The following is a 25,152-nucleotide window of genomic DNA, read 5'->3' as shown; positions in this document are numbered from 1 at the left end:
GTCAACAGATGGAACATTTCTTTCATCTCAGAAAGTTCCTTCAAGCCTCTTTCCAGTTAATTCTCTCCTTATCCCCAAGGCAACTAGTGTTTTGATTTCTATCACCCTAGATTAGTTTTCACATCTTCTTGAACGTCATATATATTCTTTGGTGTATGACTCCCTTCATCAACATGAAAGATGTGGTTTTGAGATTTACCCACATTGTTACATGTATGCTGCTTCCCTTTTGATACTATCCATGGGGTTCATTGCTCTCAGGGTTCTCTGTCATGTTTAAGGAGGAGGCCTTGCCCCTCCTGCTGGTGGTTTTACTGTGAGACAATTTGCCAGGTGAGTTTCATAAGTCACTGATTCCTAAAGCCTAAGCAGGTAGCTCCTTCCAGGGACAGCCAACTGATCTTCCCATTCTACATGGTGATAATGACTGATGATGTCTGAACTCTCTGGAGTGAGGACAGACAGCAATTCCTCCTGTGGGCTCCCAAGACAAAGACTGATAATTCCCAGGATTCTATGCCAAGATACTACCTGAACTTTGTCGTGGTGAGGACTTGGTCCCACTGCCAAGGGCAAGGGAGAAACAAACATTTATTAAGCACCTAGTGTCTACAGGCACTTGATCATAAGTGACCTTAATTTCCCTTCCTGGTAACTCTTTGAGATAGGTGTTACTAGACCCATGAGGACACATAGGGCTTGATCTGAAAGTAGGATTTGAACCTGGATTTGCAGGCTTCCATACCATGATTTTTCACCAGCAGCAGCCAAAACGGAAGTTGTGTCCATTTAAGATGGCACATGCATACCTCCAGGTGACAGGTACACCCAGGACTGGACTGCTGCAGGGCTGGACGGGACTCAGGGTTAGATGTGCTTTCTTTCTCGATAATGTCCACGAGAGTTGGCAGGTGAGTTTTCATTTTCAGAAATGTTCTCTGCTCTTCTTAGCCAGGCAACTTTGACCTTTGGTAAAGGCCAGCAGATCTTTGTTATGCCCCTTGGAAATCACTGTTGTATAACAGTTGTGTTTACAACTGAGATGGTTTCCAGACCCGGGGAAGCTTTACAAAGGATGATGCCAGCAAAGAGGCATTAAGTTCTCTAATAGGCTTAGGCCCTGATAATCGTATTAATGGCACTGTCTCTTGCTTGATATTGCAATTATGGGCCTCTCTTCTTGAATGTAATTTTGGAATTTGATAATAACTGAGAATATGATTTTGCAGCTCTCTTTAACAAGAGTTCCATTCCCTAAACAACATGATGACCTTAATAGAGATGACTGTGCACCTTCAAATTGCTGACCTTATACATCACCATGTCATGAACAAGCTAGACTCTACTCACCTGGGAATTCTGAGTTCTTCCTGCATCAGGACTCTGTGGGCTACAGAACCAGTCCCCTGGGAATCATGATACTGGTTTCTAGCATCTGCATCTGACAGTGAGGTTTTATGTTTTTCTGCGGTTGCAAAGTCAAAGTAACCTTGGGAGAAAAGGTCTGCTTCAGGAGTCAGGTGATTTTTAACATGTGACTTAATTGTCAAGATTTAAGATATTATCTCTAGTATCAGGTGTTTGGCCTCCAGAAAACTACTTTTGGGGCCTTAATTTTCTCAGTTGTAAGTTCCAAGGGATTTGGACTAGAATTCTAAGAATTTCATCCTTTCCATCAGAAATTAATATTTTAGCTATTTACAGAAGGTAGCTATTGTTTTCACGGCCCCACCAGGAACTGATTAACAGACTACTAAATCACTGCTGTCCTTCAGGAGAAACCTTCATCCACAGCACGTATGAGATTTGGGGATTTCTGCTTCTGATGCTACCCATGTGTACTTGGCTCTGTGGCATGCTGGGATCTTTTCCAGGCCTGTGGTAAAGGAGGAGGGAGGTCCAGGACAGAGGCACCAACCAGGCCATGGGGGCTAGCCACTGAGGAGGAAGGCCCTCATTCAGAACAGTGTCAGAGGGCTGAAGGAGTCGGTAGGTGGAAGCCAGCTCTGGGGTTGCAGGTCTTGGGCTCTTGAGGGGCAGCTCCATGGGGCCTATATCTGAATGGCAGGTTGCTGGGTCTTCTGGACAATGAGACACAGGCAGTAAAAAGCAAAGGATGCAGGTGTGGGAACTGGCTCAGGGCTTTTGTTCTATGGACATGCAGGTGCTCTAGGCTGACCAGGTGCCATGAGGCAGATGGCAGAAGGAGGGGCATCTGGGACTCCTTGCTCAAAAGCCTGCAGCCTGGCTGGACAAAAGTACCAGGTGTTTGCTGGCACCAAAGAGGGCACAGGAAACTTGTTGAAGGTCAACCTCTGTTTCTTCACCAGGAAATGGGCGACATGAGAAACCCAAACATGAAAGGCCCAGGGCAAAACACACAGGCTTCACTATGTAGCCCAGGCTGCCTAACCTGGGGGAGCACAGGGCTGACTGAGACGGGGGCTACAGGGGTGACAACAGGAGCAGGGGCCCAAGACAGAACTCTTGATCTGGAAACTTTTTGTAGACCCATGTCAGACTGACAACTTTGCAGCCACAAAGGAATGGGCATATTTGCAAATATTCTCCTCAGGATAAGTGAGCAGTCTGGACCCCTTCAACCCCACTTTCTCCAGGAAGCCTCCCAGACTTTCCCAACTCTGGCTAATTGTTCCCTTGTCTGAGCTCAGAGCTCTCATTGTCTGCACCTTACAATTTTGCACTTAATCAGACACAGCTGTGCATTCCTCTCTAATTGTTTTGGGTGTGTTTGTCTTGTCTCCGGGGCAAGATTACAGCTTCCTCTGGAGCAGGGACTCACAATCTTTTGGGGAGGGCTCCTGGGAGCGATGCGGGTGTATGTGAGGGGCTTCTGAGCAAGGGAGATCACTCACATTCCTACAGCGCTTTACAGTTCAGAAAGTGTTTTTACTTATTTTCTCTATTCCCTACAATTGCCCTGAGAGGGGTGTGTGTTTTAGCATCCTCATTTTACAGACAATGAAGCTGAGACAGAAGAGGTCAAACAACCTGTCTGAGGAAGAGAGAAGGTAAGGAGCAGAGGTGAGATAAGCCTGGGATTCCTGATTGACAGCCAGGGCCTCATAGGGGTTCGTTTGGTGAACAAAAAAGCCCCCAGTGCAGAAGAGGGGGAGGAGGAAGGGAGGCCTCCACATGCCTTTTGGGGAGGAGAAGTTAGGGGATGTGGCCCTGGCTTGCAGAGCTCCTGCGTCAGGCTTCACAAAGACAAGTAGGGCAAAACTCACTGGGCCGCTCGTTTCTGCTTTCAGTGTTATTCCCTCACTCATCCTCTATCCTGCCATCAGCCCACAGTGCCCTCCCCTTCCTGGGGGTTCTCATTTTTTGAACGCCTGGTCACTCCCTCTTCCTCACTCTCTTAAGACTTTAGCTCCTGGCTCCAAGGCCTTCACACCATGACTTGACCCCAATTCTTGCCCACACCCTCCTGGATGGCTTCACTATCCACACAGACAGCCCACCCAATACCCTGCCTCTCAATCTCTTGACCCTATATTCTCCAGTGACTTTCTCCTCTACTCCCCCCCATCACATTCTGGCTTTGTCATCGTCCTAAACTTCTCCACCTCCTGAACCACAAACTTAAGTATCCAAATCTCTGACTCAGCCCCCTCTCCTTCCAGCATGACTGAGCCTTGGCCCCTTTGACCCTTCCAACCCATTGACTTCTGTCCTTTCTCTCTGATCATGAATCATGTCAATCCCACTTTTGCCAAAGTTCTCAATTCCTTGGCAAAAGGAATTTGCTCCTCTGCCCTAGCAATTCCTTCATCTGAGCCTGCAGCAGAGCAGACAGCTGAGCTCTGCTGGAGGAAATCACAAAGGAGGGCCAAAGGGCACCTTACAAGTTCAAGCCACCAACCTCAGGAGGGTTGCCATGCTGTCTGGCCACTCTGCCACATCTCTGGTCATCTCAACCTCCCACCTCCTGTAATGACTGTGTCAAACATTCTCCACTCTCTTCAAATCTCTCATCTCTCCTTGTCCTACTCCTAGTCTCCTCCCCAGAGTAAGAGGGAGGTATCAGGTGGAAGGATTCAACACCCTATACCAAACTTGCCTGGTTCAGCTGACCTCCAACTACCCCCCTGCTATTATAACAGAGGAGGTGGCCTCCTGCATGAGGCCAGCCTTTCTCCCCAGACTCTGGTTCCATTCTCTCCCATGATCACCACTTTTATTTGTCCATTGTCCTTTCTCTGCTGTACCTTCATCTTCTTCTTCTCTATAAGGTCTTCCCCATCGGCATTTAAACACATCCAATTTATTCCACCCTAAAATAAATAAATATAAACTAAGATAAACCCACTGCTGACATAACATTCTTCTCCAGCTATTTCTATCTTTGACCCTTCACAGTCAAACCTTTCAAGATTTGCCTGTAGTCAGTACCTTTCTTCATTTCTTCACCTCTCACTCACTTTTCAGTCCTCTCCAGTTTATCTCTTATCCCTTCACTCCACCAGTAACTGCTCTGTAAAGTCCCAATGACACTGAGGTCACCCAATCGGGTGGATGTATTCAGGCCTCATTTCCCTTGGGTCTCTCAGCCATTTTGAGTGCTGTTGGCTACTGCCTCTTTCAACACGTTCTTTCCCTGGCTCCATGACCCCACTTCCCAAACTCCTGGTTTTTGGGTTTTTTTCCTGCCTCTCTGGCTGCTCCTCTACCTCTGCCAGATAGTTTGCCTCTGGCCAGCCTTTAGATCAGGGTTCCTTGGGCTCAGTGCTAGGTCCTCTTCTGGTAGAACTCTATACTCTCCTAGCACATCATTTCACTCTCAGGACTTCATGGCCATCTCTACACCAGCTACTCCATTCCCAGCCTCTCCACAGAGAACCAGACCCTACAGCCAACCACCTACACAACATCTCCACTTGGACATCCTACAGGCACCTCAAACTCATCTTGACCAAATGTGAACCTTGGGAAGGTTTTCTCAATCCTCTTTCCCTGAAGGTCCCCCAACTCAGAAAATGGCTCCACCTGGTTGAAGAAGCAAAGACCTGGGACTTCTCCTTGATTCTTCCCTAGCTAAGCAATCACCAGGTCTTATTGGTATCTACTTCTCTCCATTTGCTCTACTGCTTAGACAAACAGCCCTTTCCTTTATATTACAGCAGCAGCCTCCTAACTGTCCCTCCACTCGACTCCTCCCCCTCCCGTACTCCTTCTTCAGGTTGCAATCAGAGTGATCTTACTGAAAATGGTATAGTACACCCTGGATGATCTAGTCTCTGCCTACTTCTCTAACCACCTCCTCAACCACACCCCACTTTGTAGCCTGAACCTGCCAGGAACTCTTTTCCACTCTCCTCTCCTCTTTGCCTGGGGAAATCCTGCTCATCCTTCAGAGCTCAACTTAAATGTCACCTCCTCTTGGACTCCCCAGGCGATGGTTCTCTACTTTGCACTCCCTTTGGCCAATATCACAATTGTAATTATACAATTGATAGTGCATTTAATTGCTAAGTTCCTTTCTCTCTAGCTAGACTGTGAGCTCCAAGAGGGAAGAGTGTGTCTGCTACATTCACCACTGCAGTGCCTAGCCCTGTGCCATGCACCTAGTAGGTGGTCAACACATATTTGTTAAATAAATGAATAATACATCTTTATCTACTCATGATGGACTCAAGCCCCAACGCAAGAGCAGAGACTGCAGCCAAATGAGCATTTAGTGTTGAGTAATTTAGTGGAATAGTGGAATTCAGCATTGAGTAATTCCCCCAAAGACAGTGTAACAGTTACAGATACACTCCCAGCTGCATTAATTAATGGCACTATGAAGAGAATGCTCTTATTTTTTTAATTTCAGGGCCTGGGCAGCTTTTGGCAGCTGCAGAGGAGACAGCTTAATTTCCTCCTTGGTTGCCAGCTAACACTGTAGCAGTTCCTTTACTAAAACCCTTTGGCTGGCAGTCCCTGAAAGTATGTCTGCAGCTAGTGGGAGTGCATTTAAAGGGAAGGCATATGTGTAAAAACTGATCTGATGGCAGAAAAAAATCTTCAGATGTCAGTCTTGTCCCATCACAGCGTTTAAAGATCAGAAGAGCAGCCTAGAGATACTTTTATTTAAGCCAAGGAACATGGACTCAGGATTAATTATTTTGATACAGAATGAAAGATTCAGGCTTCATTTGTTTTATTAATTTATAAACTCTGTAGAGTACTTAAAGAATTTCTAATATCTTTATTTCTTTAAAAATGTTTTATAAAAATTATCTCCCCTTCTTCTGAAACCCCAATTCCGCATCTGGGGTAATGGTGGTTAAGGGGCTGTCTGTATCCTTCCAGATGTTTTTCCATGAATATACAAAAATCCGACTGTTTGGACTTTCTGTCCCAGTCTTAGGAGGGTCTTGTGACCAACATAAAAGCAAAAAGGACTGAAGGTTGCAAATCAAAACGTTCCCAGATCTGACTCAGAATTCCTGTTTCTAGAGGACCGCACCCACGTGGTTCAGTGCATCCAGCAGCAACCTGCTCTTCTTTCCCTCTGAGTTTGGATTAAGAGTAAAGGCCCATAGTTGAGTAGGCTGAGCTCAAATGTGCCTGAAATTACTACTTTCGCAATTCCTTCTCTTTCAGCTAATTCTGCCTCAGAAAGCCTTCTGAAAAATGCAACTAATTGAGGGTGTGGTGTTCTCAATCCCTTAGTCTGATTATCCAAAGGGAATTTCTTTCTTCCTGGAGACAGAAATATCAAGAGGAGGGGCGCTTTCAGGTGCGCCTCGGGCCAGGGTGACCTCCCGGCGGAGCGCAAGTGGGACAAGCTGACTGCACTGGGCCTTTCAAACCAGGGCAACCTCTCCGTCCTGTCGCGCTGGGCTTACCTGGGGCCCTCAACGTTGTGTCAGCAGCAACTTGGACTCACCTAAGAATGCAGTGCTCTGGCAAGCCGGCGGGGGCGCTGGGATAGGAGGGTGCGTCAGTGGTCCCCGGAATTCCAGCGGGCGGCTGTGGTTAGCGCCAAGTCCCCATTCTGCAGGAGGGATGTATGTCACAGTTCAGCCATTAAGGCTGCACCTAGGTATCCGCCCCGTCTCTTCGGCCGCGGCGCGGGTTCGAGCTCCGCATCTGGGCACTTTGCGTTCTGGCTTCCTAATACTCGCCTGGAACCTCGAGGAAACCCTCTGCAGGGCACCATGGAGAAAACTAAAAGTCCTCTCTCCCCATGTCCTGGGCGGCCTCTTGAAACCAAAGATCGGGGGGCAGTGCCAAGTAGAAGTCATTTGGGCACCTCAGAGGTGGCGGCAGGCACTGGATGGGCAGAGAGCCTAGTGGTCAAGTCCCATTTGGCTCTGGTTTCCCCCTACGTACCCCCATCTTCCATAGTGGAACCCTGGGTTTTGCGGGGGCACCCTCTGCCCAATCACTTGGGTGGCCGGGGTACGGTCTAGGACCCGTCACAAACTGACTCCGGCCAGAAGACGCCACTGGAGTCCTCACCAGGCCATGAGCTTAGTTTCCCAACATCAGATGTACGAGAAGAGGGACAACAAGAGTGATTGAGGTTAGACTGGAGTTGGAAAATAGTTCTTTCGAACTTCGAGCTGCCCTTTTACCCCGAGGGTCTAGTTCTTGGGATCCCCTTCCCCCAGTTTAAGCCTTTGCTTTCCAAGTGAGGGCTCGAGGGCCCCCGGAAGCCAGGAGCAACGCGAGCTTGGGCGGGTCCCGGGCGCCCACTGGCAGACAAACTGGAGCTGCGCCTTCCCCAAACTTGGGGCGCCGGGCGGTGGACCGGGCGGGGCAGCGACGCGAGGGGCGGTGCCGGGCCTGATTGGCCCGCCGGGCGGGGGCGGGACCGGGCGGGGGAGCCCCGAGGCGGCGACGGCGCCGGGAGCCGGGGCCGGAGCCGGGAGTGAGGCGCGGCGGCCGTGGCGGCAACAAGTGCTGGAGCTGAGCCGAGTCGGAGCCGAGCCGCGGCCAAGCCGAGGCGGCGCAGTCCGGCCGCCGACACCGCCGGGCCGCCCAGCGCGGGCGCAACGCATGGAGCGAGAGCGGCCGCGGTCGCCGGGCTGAGCCGCGCGGAGCGGCCGGGACGTGGATGCAGCCGCGACCTCCCGCCCCCGCCCCGCTGAGCAGGAGCTGCTCCCGGACAAGGTAGGGCCGGGCGCGTGTGCGCCGCCGCCTCCTCCCTCCTGCCCACCTCAGCAGACCGGCTCTGCGCCCTCCTAGCTCTCTGGTCCCCGGCTCCCCCTCCACTGGCCCATCCTCTCCTCCTCCACAATCCTGCTCCTCGCGGGTTCCGGCTTCGTACCGGCGCTCCAGCGGAGGAAACAGTCTCTCGGTGGCTCCTGCCGCATTTAGGCGTCCTGGTCCTCCCCCTCGGCCCCCCGCCACCTTCCCTACTGTAGAGGAAGAGGATAACGCAACCCCGCGCCTGCGTATCTTTTGAGCCTCTTGCCCTTTTCCACCCCACCCCCACCCCCCCCGGGACCCGGGAACATCTCCCCCTCCCCGCTGCACCCCAACTTCCGGGGGAGCCCGCGCCAGGGTGATGCAGGCGTTGGGAAGGGGCGCCTGAGGCCCGGCGTCCCCATCTGGGTTACACAGGCGCTTTGGCGAGGGGGGCCTGCTTGATTTCGCGCTGCACCCCCGCACCCCACCCTCGCACTGCGCTGCCTCGCGTGCCGCATGGGGAGATCAGGTGTTTGGTGAGCTCAAGCGCCGCCAGCAGTCGCTCCCCACCCCCATCTGCCTGCCACTGCCACCTCTGGGTCCCTAAAGGCTGGTTTCTGTGAAACTTAGGGAGAACCTTTTGCTTTGACCTCTACAAAAATATTCCACGCCGCTCGCGTTGAATGATTAACTCGGCTACTTGACCGAAACCTGAGGAGGGGGAAGGGTGGGTGCTGCGGGAGCGTGTGGAGCCAGCCTCTGCAAAACACCTGGCGTGGAGGGTGGGCGTGGGGGCGCTCCGTGCGGACTCCTCGAGGGCTGCGGGCGCAGGTCCTGACGGCTGCCCCGGGACGGCAGGCGGACCCTTCTGGAGACAATAAAACCGAGTCATCTTAATTTCTAGGCCACAGCATTTTCCACTCAGGGCTGGGGAGCCCCAGAACCCACTGTCTCCCCATCAAGTGGGGAGGAGCAGTCGCGATACTCCCCACAAGTGTCACAGCGTGAAAGCTCATCTCTGAAAATAATATACATTTTAAATCTGGGTTGGCGAGGAGGCTCCCTCTCCTTCTTAAAATGTAGGGTCGGTACGTTTGTCTCCCCCCCCCCCCCGCCCCCGCCCCATGGCCTCCTGAACCTCCCCAACTTCGTAGAACGGTAGTTTGGAACAATTATACCATATTCTTCAGCCGCTCCCTTGTTGGAGCCTTGCTGTAGATTTCAGATTGCAAAGCCAGTTGGTGAATATGGGCTTCTACTTGTTATAACAAATCCTTCCAGTGTAATTTTGCCCCGGGAGGTAATGGGATAGTTAAAGAGGTGGCCGACAGGGCCAGGACTGGGGCTAGGAAGTCGGGAACCCAGCCCAGCCCAAGTCCTAGGGCTCTTAACCCAAGCCATCTCGTGGTCTCCCGCATGTGAATCTGACAGCTGACCCCAAGGGAGGAGAGGGCTGGGCGGTCACTTCTTCCCACTGTCCTAGTTCCCTATGTTTCTTTTGAATAGAGGTTATTAAACCTGGTGGAATTTGGGAGAGTGTTACACAGAGTCCCTATGCTCTTAAACCATATTAGATTTTAGGACAGGGAAGTTCCGGAGCCGTATAGCACTCTACTTGAGTAAACCTTTCCCTGCTGCCCAGCCTTTACAAGTGTCTGTATCTTTAGATCTGCTGTTTGGCAGTACTTTTTCAGTTTGGAATACTGCTTTTTCCCTTGGGAATCTCCCTGCAGCTGGGGCTCACCGCTCTTCATTTAGTTTTTGTGCAGATGGCATGTGTATGATGAAAGGCCCAGTTCTCCATAAGAGTTCTGAGTTTCCACCTTCACTGCCACATACTGTTCTGTGACCTTGGACGAGTTGTTTATCATCCCTGCCTCATTTTCCATGTCTGGTTTTGGGATGGTAGTGTCTGCTCTACAGGATTGTTTTTGAGGACAAATAGGATAATGTTTGCCAGACTCCTAGCTCTGCATCATGGGGGTTAAGGAGTGCTTAATAAGAGATGGTCATTGTGTAATCAGTATAGAAGTTCCTCCAGACACCAACTTCCCCTACCAAAAAAGTAACAGTTTAGATTTGTCTGAGACTGAAATCAGCCAAATTTGGCAGATGGCAGATAGTTTTTAAAATCCAGGGAATGAGGTAATCTTTTGAGGAAAATAAACATAATATGCTTGTAAAGATTATGAATCGTTTTTTTTTTCTGGGTTTCTGATGGAGAGCTGAGTATGTATAGGTGGCTTGTAATTTTGATTTCCTTGTTTTAAAAAACCCCCCACAATTTACATTTCTCTAATTCTAAGATACTAAAGGTTTGCTAAAAATAGGGAAGTGGAACTGATAATTCATGGTTGATTTTTCACTGTACGGTTTGTTCAGATGCGTGGCTTTTTTAGGAAAAAAGTTACATTAGGAAATGGATGAGAATCCAAAAAAGTTAATCACTTTGCTTTACCTGATGCATTGTTGATACAAAGCTAAGATGTTTTGGATAGAAATGTGTGGGGCTTTTTTAGCTGATGCAGGGATAAGAGAAAAAGTGAATCCTTCATTTCTCAAGCTTTGAAACTGTAGGAGAGGAAAACTTTTCTCTTTTTCCCTTGTAAGTTCTTTGGCTGACCTAATAATTAAATTGACATAAGACAGATTAATCAGAGAAAACCAAATTTCATATGTACAAGGATAAACATATGTGACTCAAAGAAGTGACCAAAGCAGTCAGTTTTCATACCTTTTAGACAAGGAAACAAATTTGTGGAGAATTGACAAAACAAAGGGGTTTGAAATGGTTTAGTGTAACTAATTAGTGAAGAAGTAACAAGGTTTGTTTGTGCAGCCTCCTCAGCCCTGCATTCCCTATCTCTGGTGATAAGGATGCCTTCTACCCTCCTGGTGCAGGGAAGGGCACCTCCTGTAGAAGATTCATCTCCTGATTTCAGGGGGACGGGGGTGGGGGGGTGGTCAGAGTGTCCTTACACTGGCTGTTTTCTCAAGTTTAATTCAAAATAATAATTGTGTCAAAGTGACATTTTGGGGTGGCATATTCTGTTCCCCTTCAAAATTTTCAAGCTTTAATAGTCTCTGACAGTGCTGTTTGTTTTGTTTGTTTGTTTTGTTTTGTTTTCCTCCAACCATAATTTAGGAATGCTGAACCAGGGCTATGAATGGACTTCAGAATGTACACTGTTTTTAACATACTGGGTCAGTGCTTTTCATTCATTCTAGCTTGCTTAATAGCTGCAATATTTGACTCTACTTAGGGTTTTCTTTTTTGACAGTTTTATTGGGCAATATAGTAAAGACTTTAAAAAGTAACAAATGCAAATGGTTACTTTTATAAACATTGAAATTCTTGCATCTGGGATAATATTTGGTAATGTAATCTTGCATATGCCCAATAGTGGTGCATAGGTTACCAATACTGAAAAATTCTCATAAAGGCCTTTTGGCCTTATATGCAAATACTCAAGAGAAACTAAAATCATTTCAATCAATTGCCTGGCATTTTTGGTGTGTACAGAATGTTAAAGCATGAATTACACTGGGCTCTGAATTTGAAGGTTGGGTTTCCTGGCTCCCATAATCAAAAGCATAATAAAGACCATACACCCAACAGGTGTGGATCCAGCAGTCCCTCCCCACTTCCCCGAAGGTGGTAAAACCGTAACTAGGTGCTTGCCAAATATGTTTCCAAATTGTGGATGAGAGAATTCCTCTCTCAGGAGAGGCAATTACAGCTTGACTAAGAGGTATATGTATGTGTGGGGTAAGGCTTTGAGCGAATTGATGTAATGATTTCATCATCACCAGCTGATGATGAGGCTTTGCTAGTCTGAACAAAGTTTTGTTGGGAAGAACTTGCTACTTGATGGAGAATTTGTTGTTAGGGCATATGTGGCACAATTACTTTACTGCTGGGAAAAGTTATTTGAGTTTTATGTTACAACTGCATTGAGACTTTACACTCACTGTGTGTTGCCCTGACTGTGAGTTTTATGTACTTTGCCCATCAACTTTGTCTTCTTGCGTTGTCTTAATTTTTGAAACAAAATTCAAACTTCTTTTGAGGGTCAGCGTTGTTGATAAAGTTATATGTCCTGAAATATTTTGTGTAGTTTTATTTAGGTACTTACATAGATAACTTGTTTTTTCATTTATTTATTTATTGTTCGTTTGTTTTTTCATTTATTTTTATTCACAGATAACTATTAAGAATTTTGTTACAAATTATTTTCTGTGCATCTTTGAACATTCCTTTAGAGCAAGACTTAAAATTATTTTTATTCTGATGTGGCTACAGAGGAGAAATTCCCAGTAGCGAGGAAATTGATACTTTCTACTTTTCATTCTGTGGCATTTAAAAATAGGTTTGTTGTTCTGATGCCTTCACTCTGATGTGATTAGGATGTACTTCGCTGACCAGAATGTTTTAAAAAACTGATTATCCAAGGGAATCAATTCTAGAGTGTGGTCAGGTGCTGTCAAATGGTTGTATGATGGTTTAGTGGTTAAAGAGCATGAACTTGGAGTCAATCAAATGAGGGTTTTTTTTTTTAACTTGAGGTGTAGCATACAATAAAGTGTGTAAAGTGCAGTAATATTAAGTATACAGCTCATGAATGTGTGTCCACCGCCAGATCAAGAAGAAAAACGTTTTCAGTACCCCTAGAAGGTCCCTGTGCCCCATTCCAGTCAGTCTCCAGCCCCTAGAGGGAACTGTTATATTCTGACTGATATCATCTTAGATGTGATGTATATTGTCGTAGATTGGTTTTACCTGTTCTTGAACTTCATCTAAGTGGCATTTCCAGAATCATAGAGTTTGTAGTCTTTTCTGAAACACACCTGGGTTTCAGTTCAATTTTTGCCACTTACTGTGTGACTGTGGCTCCTGTGTGGTAAATTACTCTAAGCCTCAGTTTCCTATTTAGTGAAATAGGGGAGATAATCTATCTCAGTTTTGCTAAGAAAATTAATCTGATGATACACCTAAAATACTTAGCACTGTGCCTGACATAGTTTCCTTTGTCCCCCTTTTATTTCTTTAAAAAGATAACTAAAGCAACTGTATTTTCTCTGTTTTAATATGCTATTTCACCATAAAAGTTGTGTAGGTCTTTTATTGAAAGTTAGAAGCCAAATTTTTGTTGACTCCACACTTTGTTAATGTAGCATTCAGCTTAAGTAAGACATTGTTTGTTGACAGGTGATCCCCTATTATTTTTAATTAACATTTCCTCAGTAAGTCATAAAGCGAGAGTTATTGAAATGTCCCATTTAGAGCTGATTAGTCACTAGTGTGATGTGAGCTCAGGTGCAGTGATGACAGCTAGTTTACACGTTTATGAAGCCCTTGGAAGAGTTTAATTTAGATAGGAGGCATCAGTACGTGCCCAGGATGCCCAGGACAACATCTTACTGCTTTATGTTTTGTAAAATAATTATTTCAGAAGTGAAAGCACAGGGCCAGTTGTTAATTGCATCCTTCAGACAACCCATTTAAAACGTTTTCCATTTTTACAGTCTTCCTCGATAAGTTGTGTTGTATATTCGGTGGTCTCATGTCTCCAGTGTTTGTGGGGTTTGTGTTATTGTTTTAATATTTTTTATTTGTGGAGCCATTTTTTAAATGTAACTTGATGGCACTATGGCATTCTTTCTAAAACCCTTTTTTATGTTTATTTAGGGAAAAAAGTCAAGATAAAGTAAAAGAAAATAAAATTAATTCCATCTCTTGATACTGTACTGTTAACTGGGTTGAGATCTTTCTAGGTGCTTTTCTCTACATCTGTTTACTTCTAGAATGAGACTAGGAAAAACATGTTGCCAATGCTTTAGGCAAATGTAAAGCAAATTGTATGGACCTTCCTAGAGATACCCGGCTGAGAGGACAGAAGACTTTGAAAGGCTGGGTTCAGGTCCATCCCCTCTCTCGCCCCTACTTGTGGCTGTACCATACAGTTCCCAGAGGGCTCCATCAGAGGGAGGCATCCAGATTACAGCAGCCAAGGGGTAAACCTGTCCTTGGACAACCCCCCCCCCCCCCCCCCCCGCAAACCTCTAGAGGATGTATAACAAAAGGGTCAATGTGTTCATTTAGCCAGCATGCACTGATTGAGCACTTAGTGGATGCCTTGTGCTGTGCACGGCCCCTTGTGTATTCCCAGATGGGTCAGGCACAGTTCTTGCTGTCAAGGACTTACCAATATGCTGGGAACTCTAACCAGGAACTGATGCAAGAGCACTCTGGTAGAGGTGCAAGAAAAGTGCAGTGTTGGGGGCAGCCAAGAAAGTCTCCTCTGAAAGCTGTGTTTGGGCTTTGCCTTGATGGGTGAGTAAGTAACTTTTAGGGACAGAGAAAGGAAGGCAGAGGCAGCTGGGGATTGCAGGCTTGTAGCAGTGTGTCAGGGAAACAGCAGGGGATCCTGTGGGTTTGGAGGGCAGGGTGCTTAGGGCGGGGTCGTAGGACACAGTGTAGCTTTGATGACCTTGTGAAGAAGTGGCACTTGATAATTTGGAGGTCCTGGGGAGCCACGGAAAGTTCTTGTGGAGAGGATGTGGTGACATGTCATGGTCAGGCTCGCGTTTAGGAGGATGAGCTTGAGCCAGAGAGGTAGCTGTGAAGTGGGTGTGATCATGGGCCTCGTCATTTTACAGCCCCCAATGGGGCTCCCTGCTTTCCATTTGCCCCGCAACAGTCTCTTCTCAGAAGCAAGCTGGAGGGATCTTTAAAAACTGAAATTGCTTTACATACTTCTCTACTCAGAAATCCCCCAGTGGCCCCTCATCTTCTGCAGAGTAAAGCCAAAGTTCTCTGTCACCTCTCCGGCCCCTGGCTCAGTTCACTGCCTCTCCTATCTTTCCCCCAGCTCAGGTCTCTGCAGCCACGCTGGCCTTTGAGCTATCCAGTCTCTTGGCTTAACACTGGCTGTTCCTTCTTCCTGGAGTTGTCCCGCCCCCTTTCTCCCCATATTCTCTGTGAGAAGAGGGGCTGTCTCTGACCCTCCCCATCCTTATCCCATGTACTGTGCTTTGTATTTCGTCTAAGCGCTGATCAACCTTATGATAATCGACCACGTAACTTCATTCTTCGTGGTCTGTTTGAAACATTGCTTGGTTTAAGTAGGTGCTTGATATTTGTTGAATTAGGTCACTTCATTAGTCTTGCTGGGGGAAAATTGAGGGCCCAAACCGCGTCAGGTTTGGTACAGGATTAAAGTGTGTGTGTCTGTGTGGGTGGTTTGTTTGAAAGGGAGTGAGAGAGAAAAAGACTCATAGTGGATGGGATGAGATTTGGAAGCCAGTTCAGGGGGGTGTGAAGGAAGTGAGCTACAGATATGGGTACATTGGGACCTTTCTTAATATCGGGACATCGGGGCTGCGGTGGTGTGGAGGAGCGTCCAAAGGACAGGAGTGTAGGGTGAAGGAAGACCCTGCGTAGGCTTTAGCCCAGAACTCTGGAAGGTGCCCATTTTGGGGGATGGGGCCAGTAGCAAAGGCTGCCAAGATGCAAGAGAACCAGTAGAGAATTGGGGTTAGGGGATGGTCTTGAACTTGGGGTGCGGGTAGGGGTGGTGGCCAGCAGTGTTAGGTGCTCTGGGAGGTCAGGAGAGGCTGAGGACTGTGAAGATTCTAGAGGGTGAAGGGGTTGGGAACGTCCAGGCACAGCAGAGGGGCGTGACAAGGCATGGAAGCTTTTCAGGAAGTCGGCGGAGAAGGGAAAGGGCAGCCTGTGCCTGGAGCTGCTGGAGAGGGAGAGTTTTGAAGTGGAGGATGAAGTGGAGATTGCCATTGATACAGGACCGGACCCCAGGGGAGCAGCAAGGGCTGTCACAGGGGACAGTAATCTTGTGGGAGCTGGGGAGTGACTTACTGAAAAGGGAGACTGGTCCATGTGGAGAACTTGAAGTAGATTTTGGTCCCTGAGCTGACATTAAATATCTTTGTAACCATGGCAACCCACTTTGTTTGCTCCTCATCCCCACCTCCTGCATAATAGGAAAAAGCCTGCATGGCCAAGCTTATATATTGATTGTTTGGATCCAATGCAGTCATGAATATGAAAGTGTTAACACTCCAGTAAGGTTATTTCTATGGACCATAAACTTTCTAAGGCTTACAATTTGTGCTTTAGAATACTGTTGTTATTTTCCTTGAAAAGCACATCTAAATGCTTCTTAAAATACTTCTTTTTTTTTTCTTTTTTTTTTTTTTTTTCGAGTCCTGATCAAGGAGTAACACAGTTGTTTAAAAAAAAAAAAAACCCAAACCAACTTCAAGTCTGGGTCTAGATTGTTCAGTGAAAAGCCTGGTGACGTTTTCAGAATCAAATCTATTTGTCTAACAAAGAAAGGGTCAAAGTGGGTTTGTTACAAATACCATCTAAATATTTAACATTTGAAACTAATGACATGTATTTTGCATTTATTATTTTATGGCTAAATTTGATGCTTGTTTATAAGGAACTTATGTAGCTTTTGTTCTTTAAGTAAATGAGATGCAGCACTTTTATTTTTCTTCTCCCTTCACCACGTCAGGAATTATTTTCTTCAAATGAACTTAAAATATCTCTCATGAATACTCCTATTTTTTAACTTGACTGTTTCTCTCTTTTGAATTTTTTTCCTCAAGATTCTGATGGATCCTCTTTAGGAAGAAAAAAAAGCACATCTTTATAATGGAAATTTTTAAACAAGTGCAGATATAGAGAGAGTGATATAATGAAGCCTCAGGTAGCCATCACTGGTCTCAGCATGATGGCCTTTCTTTTTTTTTGTCCCTGCCCCACATGAGACTAAGATGCTGTGTGGGGACAGAGTGGGAGGGCAAGCTCATGCTGGACCTCCAGATGTGGGTGTGGGAGTCATCATTGTAGAGGTGGTAGAAGTTCTGGGAGTGACTGGACCACCAGAGGGAGGAAGGAGTGGGCAGAGGGTGCAAACAACAGTGAAAGACAGGGATTGCTGTGGTCCACAGTGTTTCCAAGGAGGTGATAATCTATGGTATATGAAGGCGACATTCACAGAGACACTTAAAATTAGGCGATTTAAGAAAACAGACAATGGTTACCAGGGGGTAAGGGGGAGGAGGGATAAATTGGGAGATCGGGATTGACACACACATTACTATATATAAAAGAGATAACTAGTGAGGACTTACTATATAGCACAGGGAACTCTACTCAGTACTCTGTAATGGCCTATATGGGAAAAGAATCTTAAGAAAGAGTGGATATATGTATATGTATAACTGATTCTCTTTGCTGTATACCTGAAACTGACACAACATTGTAAATCAACTATATGCCAATAAAAATTAAAAAAAAATAAATAAAATTAGGTGTTTTAAACTGCTTGGTAAAAGAAGCCCAATTTCTAAGCTGCTCAGCAGTGTGCTCATATATTGAGCAAACAACATGTTCTCTTTTATTTTGGCAACATAAATTTTTCTTGGCAGGTGGCCAGAGAAAGCGATGTTACTATTTCATCCCTTTAAATATGTAGACATAAGTCTTGGTTGAACAGCTTCCCCTTTAATAGAACATTTGGACAAAAAGCCAAACAAAATTTCACTGTTTTGAGGATGAATGTATATTTTAAATCCATATGATTAATTTTGATATTTAAAAAAAATCTAAAAACAATCTTCAAGCACCTGTCAGTAACCTGTTGAAATTTAACAACATTTGGAAAAGGGAGAAGAGGCAGGAAAGGAACCTGGGAGATGAAGGCTGGGACAGAGGGGAGCCACTCTGCTTGTTTGGTACCCTGTCCTGAAGTTGCCACCCCAGGGTCACTTGTTGCTAGAAAGGTTGTCTTCTGGGAGAAGAATGGCCCCTGACTCTGGAGAGGAGATGGTATCCCAAGGCGCACGCATTTTAATTGGGTTCTCTATGTGTGAGAAGCAGAGCCTGGTGCCCAGCGGTTGGGGTGCTTTCACCTCACAGTTACGGCCTGTGGGTTGAGGAGCCTCTTGGTCCTGCCTCTCTCAGTGTTGAGGAGAGTGAATCTCAGCTCACCTGGAACCATTTGGGCTGGGAGGCATTGCTGGGGGTGGGGTGGTTCTGGGTAACTAGCTCTTGGTACTGCTTTTGAGGGGCTTCAGTTTTGGGGAATCCCAAGTGCTAGGAGGAGAGAATTAAATACAGTGCACTGGGAGAACTGAGGGTGTCCTTATGGAGGAGGCAGTGGGATTTGAACCTGTACCTTTAAGCATGGGGGCAGGGTTGAGAAGCAAGAGAATGGATGTTTCAGGCTGGGAGAAGCCAGCCTGAGCAGTGGTGTGGGTGAGGACAGCAGTTGTTTTTAAGGGGTGCTGGGTTCCAGGAGGGGTTTCAAGAGTGGCATACTTGGATCTAGGGTGGGGTGTTTGTGAGAGCACTTAAGGAGGACAGCCTGGCTGTGCCTGAACCATGCAGGTCTCTGCCTGTCTTCAGCTTTGGCAGCAGCTGAGATGGAGGTGCAGGCTGGGAGCTGCCCATTTGGGTTCCCAGTTCCTGCCCCCTCCCTCCACTTTCCATCTTGGGAACCTCAGACAAGTTTCTGGAAGCAGGTCACGTACCTGTAAAATGAGGATACCTCAGTAACCACTGTGTATCCCTTTGGGCCTTTGGCACACTTCCTGGCACATGGACAAATGTTACTGAGTCCAGGCTTCTATAGCTCAGTGCATGACAGGCCACTAAATCGAGAGATGAGTTATTGCGACAAGGAGTAGTAACTATATTTGGAAAGCCTACAGACCAAGAAGATGGTGGACTGGTGTCCCAAAGAACCATCTAACTGGAGTTAGAATTCAGGTTTCTTTTATACTAAAAGGGGGGGGGAGGCGTGGTTGGTTGTTGCAAATTTCTTGGTGTCAGAATCCTTTGTTCTTGCAGCTGTCCACATAGGTGTCTAAAGGTCATGAAGCTCCTGTAAACCTCCCAACAAGACAAATGTTATTCTCTGTTCTGCAACTTTTTATCTTTATATGAATGGGAAAGTGTTACACCTTTACAGGTCAGAGCCTTGAGAATGGGCTATCCTGTATATTTCAGGCTATAGGCAACATTCTTAATGTGTAGCAAAAGCAATAGAACAGAAAGGTTAAAGCAAAAGAAACATTCAATATGAAGTCAGATTTGTTTTTCCCTATTACAAAAGCCCTTGGTGAATGGGTGGGACCTGGTGTGCAGTTGTTAATTTTTCTTGTTGTAAGCAATGTCCCTGCCTATTTCTTCACTTCATGTCTTTTTACCCCCCTCAAGATGTCAGACCTGTTGATTCCTTTTATTTTAATACAACCTTATTGACATCTCTGCACATGCCAATTCTGTACAACTCTGTGATTTTCATGCATGTTTTTAAAAGAGTGAGTCAGGCAGTTATCTCAAAGCTGCTTCTCTAAGAGACTCCAAATGGCTAAGCAGGGAGTCCTGGAGCCTGAGGCATGGTCCTTTATGCTTCTTAGTGTCCCCTTTGTTGTACCCAAGGCCAAATGCTCTTTAAGGAAAAATTTCATCACCGGAAACCTTCATCCAAATAACCAAGGAAATTGAGACTTCCCAAGGCAATTTATTAAGTTACGATAAACACAGTGAATGTCACTGGTATTAATGCAGTCCCAACTTGCAGCATGCTCAAACAATGTTTTTCTTGGGAAATTATATTTTTATTTTGTAAATAAGTGTAAACAAACGTAAACTTTTATTTTGCAAGAGTTGATGGAGGTGCCCTCAAACCCTACATTTCATGGGGAGAAGAATTACCAAGTTTAGTAGGATTGGGAAGGACAGTGGTGATTTAAGAGTTTGTAGAGTACCTTTTGTGAGGGACAGAGGTGAATCTCTATGCCGGGGAAAATGGCAGATTGAATTTGGCTGTCCAAGTACTTAACATCAAAGTGGTTGTCTTAAAATCTAAAAATTTTATCTCTCTTTATTGCCACTTATTACAACCCATGGAATTAAGTGGTGAGGAATGCTGTGATTTTGAAAGTCCATCCTAAAACTTTGAGGAGAGTCAACTTTTTGATTTTGTTAAATTAAATTAGTCTTTGAGTTTTTCATGCATTTTACTGTGTAAAATGACAATCTCTTTTCCAGTACTTATGTGAAAATACTGTTTCTTAATTGATTTCACCAGCTTTTCTCTATATGTGACTATAGACAGAAGTAGCCCACATAGCAAACACCAAATTACCTCCTCCCCTCCCCATCTCTGTCCACGAAGATTGCCAAGCCATGGCTGACAGGCTGCTTGTTTCCAGAAGCATTTATACAAGGTCAGTTTGCTAACTTAGTTTATATAGTATAGTTTATATTATATAATGATAACTTAGTTTCTAGTCCAGTACTGTAATTTATGCTTGAGCATTTTTTTATTCATTTTTTTAAGCTCTTTATTGGAATATAATTGCTTTACACTCTTGTACCAGCTTATGGGGTACACCAAAGTGAATCAGCTGTATTTATGCATATATCCCCATATCCCCTCCCTCTCGGGACTCCCTCCCACTCTCCCTGTCCTGGCCCTCTAAGGCATCACCCATCATCGAGTTGATCTCCCTTTGTTATACAGCAACTTCCCACTAGCTATCTGTTTTACAGTTGGTAGTGTATATATGTCTATGCTATTGAGCATTTTCATTAATTTTTAATTGCCTTCTTCCTCCTATCCCTTGGGCCTAGGTTTGTTTACAGATTTGTTTATCTATATGAGACTGTTTCCTGGGGTTTTTTTAGGCCATGTCCTGCATTTGAGATGACACCCGGTGATGCTTTCCTGACGGGTGAGGGTGAGGCATGGAGGCGAAAGCACAGGAGCTGGAAAAGGCTTGTGACAGTTGTGAAGAGGAGTGGCCTGGCCTGACACGTAGACAGCCAAGGGCCAGGGAGGGTCTCTGGGGGCCTGGAAATGTAGGGCCTGTGTGTGAAATTATTCAACAATGATTTGTGTGGAGCGAAAAGATCAAAGAATTAAAATTTTCCTTTGTTTAGTCCTCCTTCCTTTACTGCCCCTCCCGGTTTGTGTCCTCCTTGTCCTCACATTAATGACTGAGTGTCAGTATGTTGTCTGAGTGGCAGATGCTAGAGGGACTGAAATGAAATGGCCCGGCCCCTCCTCTTGGTGCCCACGTGCCCTGTGGGGTGTGTCAGACTTGTTACTGAAGGTGTGATAAGTCAGATAAATGTGTGTGAAGTGTTAAGGCAGTAAAAAGGAAGTAATAAAACCACAGTAGTGGTGGTGGTGGGGGCAGCCGGTTCAGGGAAGGCGCCACAGGAGCTGGTGCTGGGGCAGTCGGCCTTGCTGGCCTTGTTGCTATGTTGGTGGCCCAGAATCGAAGCTGTCAACTGTGCGAAGAGGACTTTGTCACTGATGGTGATTCTCACAGCTGGACTCGCTGTGCTGACCCTGGGCGAGGCTCTGTGCCTTAGTTTCCTCTTCTGTACAGAAGGTGGTTGGAATAGATGAGCTGTAAGGCCCTGGAAAAGAAATTCTGGTAGCTTCTTTCTGGTAACGAACTCGAGAGATGGTCTGTGTGTGGAACGTGTGTGCAGGTTCCAGAGAAGACACGTAAAGGGGTGAGAGGGTACGGTCTGTGGCCAGCACTTGCTCTTCCATCACCTTTTCGGACACGGCCGGTGTCCCTTCCTCTCAGAGCCTGGAGAGCTGGGCAGCAGGCCTGCCCTGAGCTAACCCCTAGCAGGTGGGTGGACCGTGGCGGGTATCCCTGCAGCCTCAGGCTGTGGTGCCAGAGGGGAGAGGAGAGGCAGCTGCGCTCTCTCTGTGTAAAAGCTCTTGACAAAAGGATTTGCCCGACAGGTTTGTTAGATGAGGCTGGCTGAAGCTGCCAGTCTCGTTCCTCGGTGGAGGAACACCTACCACACAGCTGCGGGGGCTCCACCCGCCTTAGCAGACCAGGAGCTCTGGGCACCTTAACCACTGCCTGTTTCCTGGCTGGAGATGTTGTCTGCATTATTCCTTTCTTGTGCTGCTTAAAAACAAAACGCGACCCCTTGGCTTTCTTTGAAACGGCATACATCTTCCGGGTATCCAGAAATGCAGTGATTTCACTCCTGAGTTATTTTTTTCAAGTTCAACTTTGAGGATTCTTGAAATCCTCTTTGAGCAACAGGTTATGTGGTAGAAAAAGTAGGAGTTTAGACTTGGAGTCAGGGTCCAGGGTCCAAGCGCTGGCTCCACCTGGATTAGCTTTGTGACCTCAGAATAATTGCTTCACGTTTTTGAGCTTGTAAAGATTAAATGAGATGAGAATATCCTGCTGTAGAAAATGGGCAAAGGGCGTGAGGAGTGGGAAGACAGGAAGGAAGCACGTGAATGGTGATGGGTCAGTTAAAACAAACAGAGGTCTTTTTCTTGTGACGATTAAAAAGGACAATGTCCACAGTTGTTGTGGGGAGCTCTGCTCTTGGGTGTGTACAGTGAAAGGATAAATCAGCCTGCCTTTTGTTTTTGGCGGGGGATGGGTGGGGACGGGAGGGGAATAATTTTAAATGACTTTAAAAATGTATGTTCTCTTTGTAATTTCTCCAAAGGAGATAATACAATGGACAGAGACACACATATGAAGTTGTTCATCGGTTTTTTTTTTTCAGTCATAGGGAAAATCAGAAACAACTCATGGGTTTTTTGTTGTTGTTTTTTACTGTAAATATTTATTTATTTAGGCTGTGCCAGCTCTTCTTTACAGCACACAGACTTCTTAGTTGTGGCATGCATGCGGGATCTAGTTCCCCAACCAGGGGTCAAACCTGGGCCCCCTGCATTGGGAGCTCGGAGTCTTACCCACTGGACCACCAGGGAGATCCCCAGTTTGTGGGTTAGTGATTGGTAAGCCAGGCCAAACACCTGTACTCTGTCAGAGGTGCATTAGCAATCTGATGATAGAAGCTGAACCACTCAGATCATGCTGTCTTCCCCTTGTGAACCAAATCTCATTTACAGAAGTTACATCTCTGAACACAATAGCCAACTGTATTTTTAATCAACATGGACATCCAATTTGGGGTTCTTCATTTTTCCCGATGTCATATTCCTGTGTGATTTAGTTTTTTGTTTTTGTTTTTTTAAATAAAGGGGCTGTGAAAGAACACACGTTCCTACAATCTCTCTGGCAGGAGCATTTGTCATGTGAGATGAAGGCATGGACCTCCCCCATCCTGTGGAGAGCCCCTAAGCTCAGTGGCGCTTCTCCACTCTCTCCAGTGGCCTCAGAACCTGTCTGCCCACACACGGGTTGTGTGGGTCTCTGCATGCGTACACACTGTACCTCTACCTCACCTCTTGCTTGCCCTGCTTCTCCTCACATCTCTGAAATCTACCCTGTTTGAAGCCCCACTCAGGCCCCTGCCTTGTCCTCTGCTGTCAACAAATGGACTGTCTCATATTTATTGCTTCTCTATCGATTCACTGTATAGGACCCCCTGTTTTATACACTTTTCCCCTGACTCCAGACTCAGATAATGATGTTCATGGTTGGAAGTGACTTCAGGTTGGTGATATAGAGATCTCTAACTTGTATCAGTTTTTAACTGTTGCCTGCCAGCTCCAAATTTACCCTTTTTTGCCTGATCTGTGAAAATGGTTCAGAGCCTTCAAATGTTTTTCCTTTGCCTCCTCTAAGTTGAAGGCTCTGAAGAGGATGTTGCAGGAGAAAGATTTTCCTTCCTGGTTCCCAGAGTTTAGAATGAGGAAGGAAAGGCTCCTATAGAGCCTGCTGTTGTCCCTGCGGGCCTGCAGGCCACAGCTGTCTCCAGCCTGTGGCGTCTGTGTCCTGTCTCCGGCTCTGGTAGCTGTGGTGGAGTGGGGAGCGTGCGCCTAGCCCAGGTCGCTGCTTCTCTTCAGCCCCCACGTGTATACACACTGGGAGCCCCATGGTCCTGGCCATCTAGTGAGCTGGCCACCTGGTCTTTATCCTGAGCAGTGCCCCTGAGCTGTTCCTGTCCAAGCCCTGCATTTGTATGCTAAGCTCCTGCAAAGGGAGGCCTCTCCAGTTCCTGGTTCCAGTGGCAGCTGGACTCCCTGTGTGTGCTTGACTTCCTCTGTACCCTCGTTCTCTCTGCACGCCCTCCCAGCAGTCTGCAAGGTTCATTTCCTGAAACCCTCCTGATGGGGCTCTTGTGTGTTCCAGCCTTTGTGTCTGCACCACAGAGGGTTGTTCTTGCTTTCCTGGTGACTGGACCATCTCTGGCCTGGGCACACAGGAACTGCCTATACCTTCTTCACCAAGCTCCAAACCTTTCTTCCACACTTGTCCTTTCTTGGGTACTTTTCGTCTGGTGCAGGGCACCCTTTAGAGTTCTATTCCATTTTTATAATTACTCAATTATCATATTTCTAAACTTCCCCTGCTTGAATTACTGTGTGGTTTCTGCCTCCTGGTTGGACCCAAACTGAAATACATCCCATGTAACCCAACTAAGCAAACAGAAGGATGAATCAGAGAGAAATCTTCTAGGGATTTCTCTGAGGATTTGTTGAGAGCCTTCCAGACTATACTGGCTTGTACATAGGTTCTGAAGCTTGGAGTGGAAACACCAAGCCGTAGACATGTATAGACTCTTAACAAGGGCTTCCAAAGCACGTTAAGCTCCCCAGGAAGTGACTGCCTGCATTGTGGCATTTCTTTTCCAAAATGATTTCCCACCTAGGCAGATAGATGCCCGCAAGCTTCCACTCTATACCAGGGGCCTTCCTTTCTTTATGCACATTCACCCTGTCCCTCTGCTATCATGGCCTTGATGGGGGTGACAGTTGGAGGTCTTCCCCTCACCAGGAAGGAGTGTGGAGGCTCCTCTCTTTGGGGGTGGGGTGTGCTGCTGGAGGAGGGATGGAACCCTCACCCAGAAGTACTGCTGAATCCCATGCTCCTGCATTCCTGCACTGGAGGGCCTGGGGCTGCCTGTGGGAAATGAGGGGCTGGGCTTTTCACCAAATCTCACCCCCACTCTCCCAGGTCTAATATGGACTCACTACCTCTGATATTCTTATCTCCTCTAACTCT

General features: G+C 46.6%; 1 protein-coding gene across 1 annotated transcript in view; it reads left to right on the top strand.

Moving 5' to 3' along the window:
- Positions 1 to 7,855: 7,855 nt before the first annotated feature.
- The window catches only part of B3GNT2 (UDP-GlcNAc:betaGal beta-1,3-N-acetylglucosaminyltransferase 2), a 29,380-nt gene continuing 12,083 nt past the window's right edge, over positions 7,856 to 25,152 (top strand). The window contains exon 1 of the mRNA XM_057742668.1: positions 7,856 to 8,124. The gene's annotated coding sequence lies outside the window, so the exon portion shown is untranslated. The remainder of the gene's footprint in view (positions 8,125 to 25,152) is intronic.

This window comes from Hippopotamus amphibius, chromosome 7 (assembly GCF_030028045.1).
Source record: "Hippopotamus amphibius kiboko isolate mHipAmp2 chromosome 7, mHipAmp2.hap2, whole genome shotgun sequence".
NCBI lineage: Eukaryota > Metazoa > Chordata > Mammalia > Artiodactyla > Hippopotamidae > Hippopotamus > Hippopotamus amphibius.
Note: the sequence above shows the minus strand (reverse complement) of the source record. Positions and strands in the feature narration are given on the sequence as shown.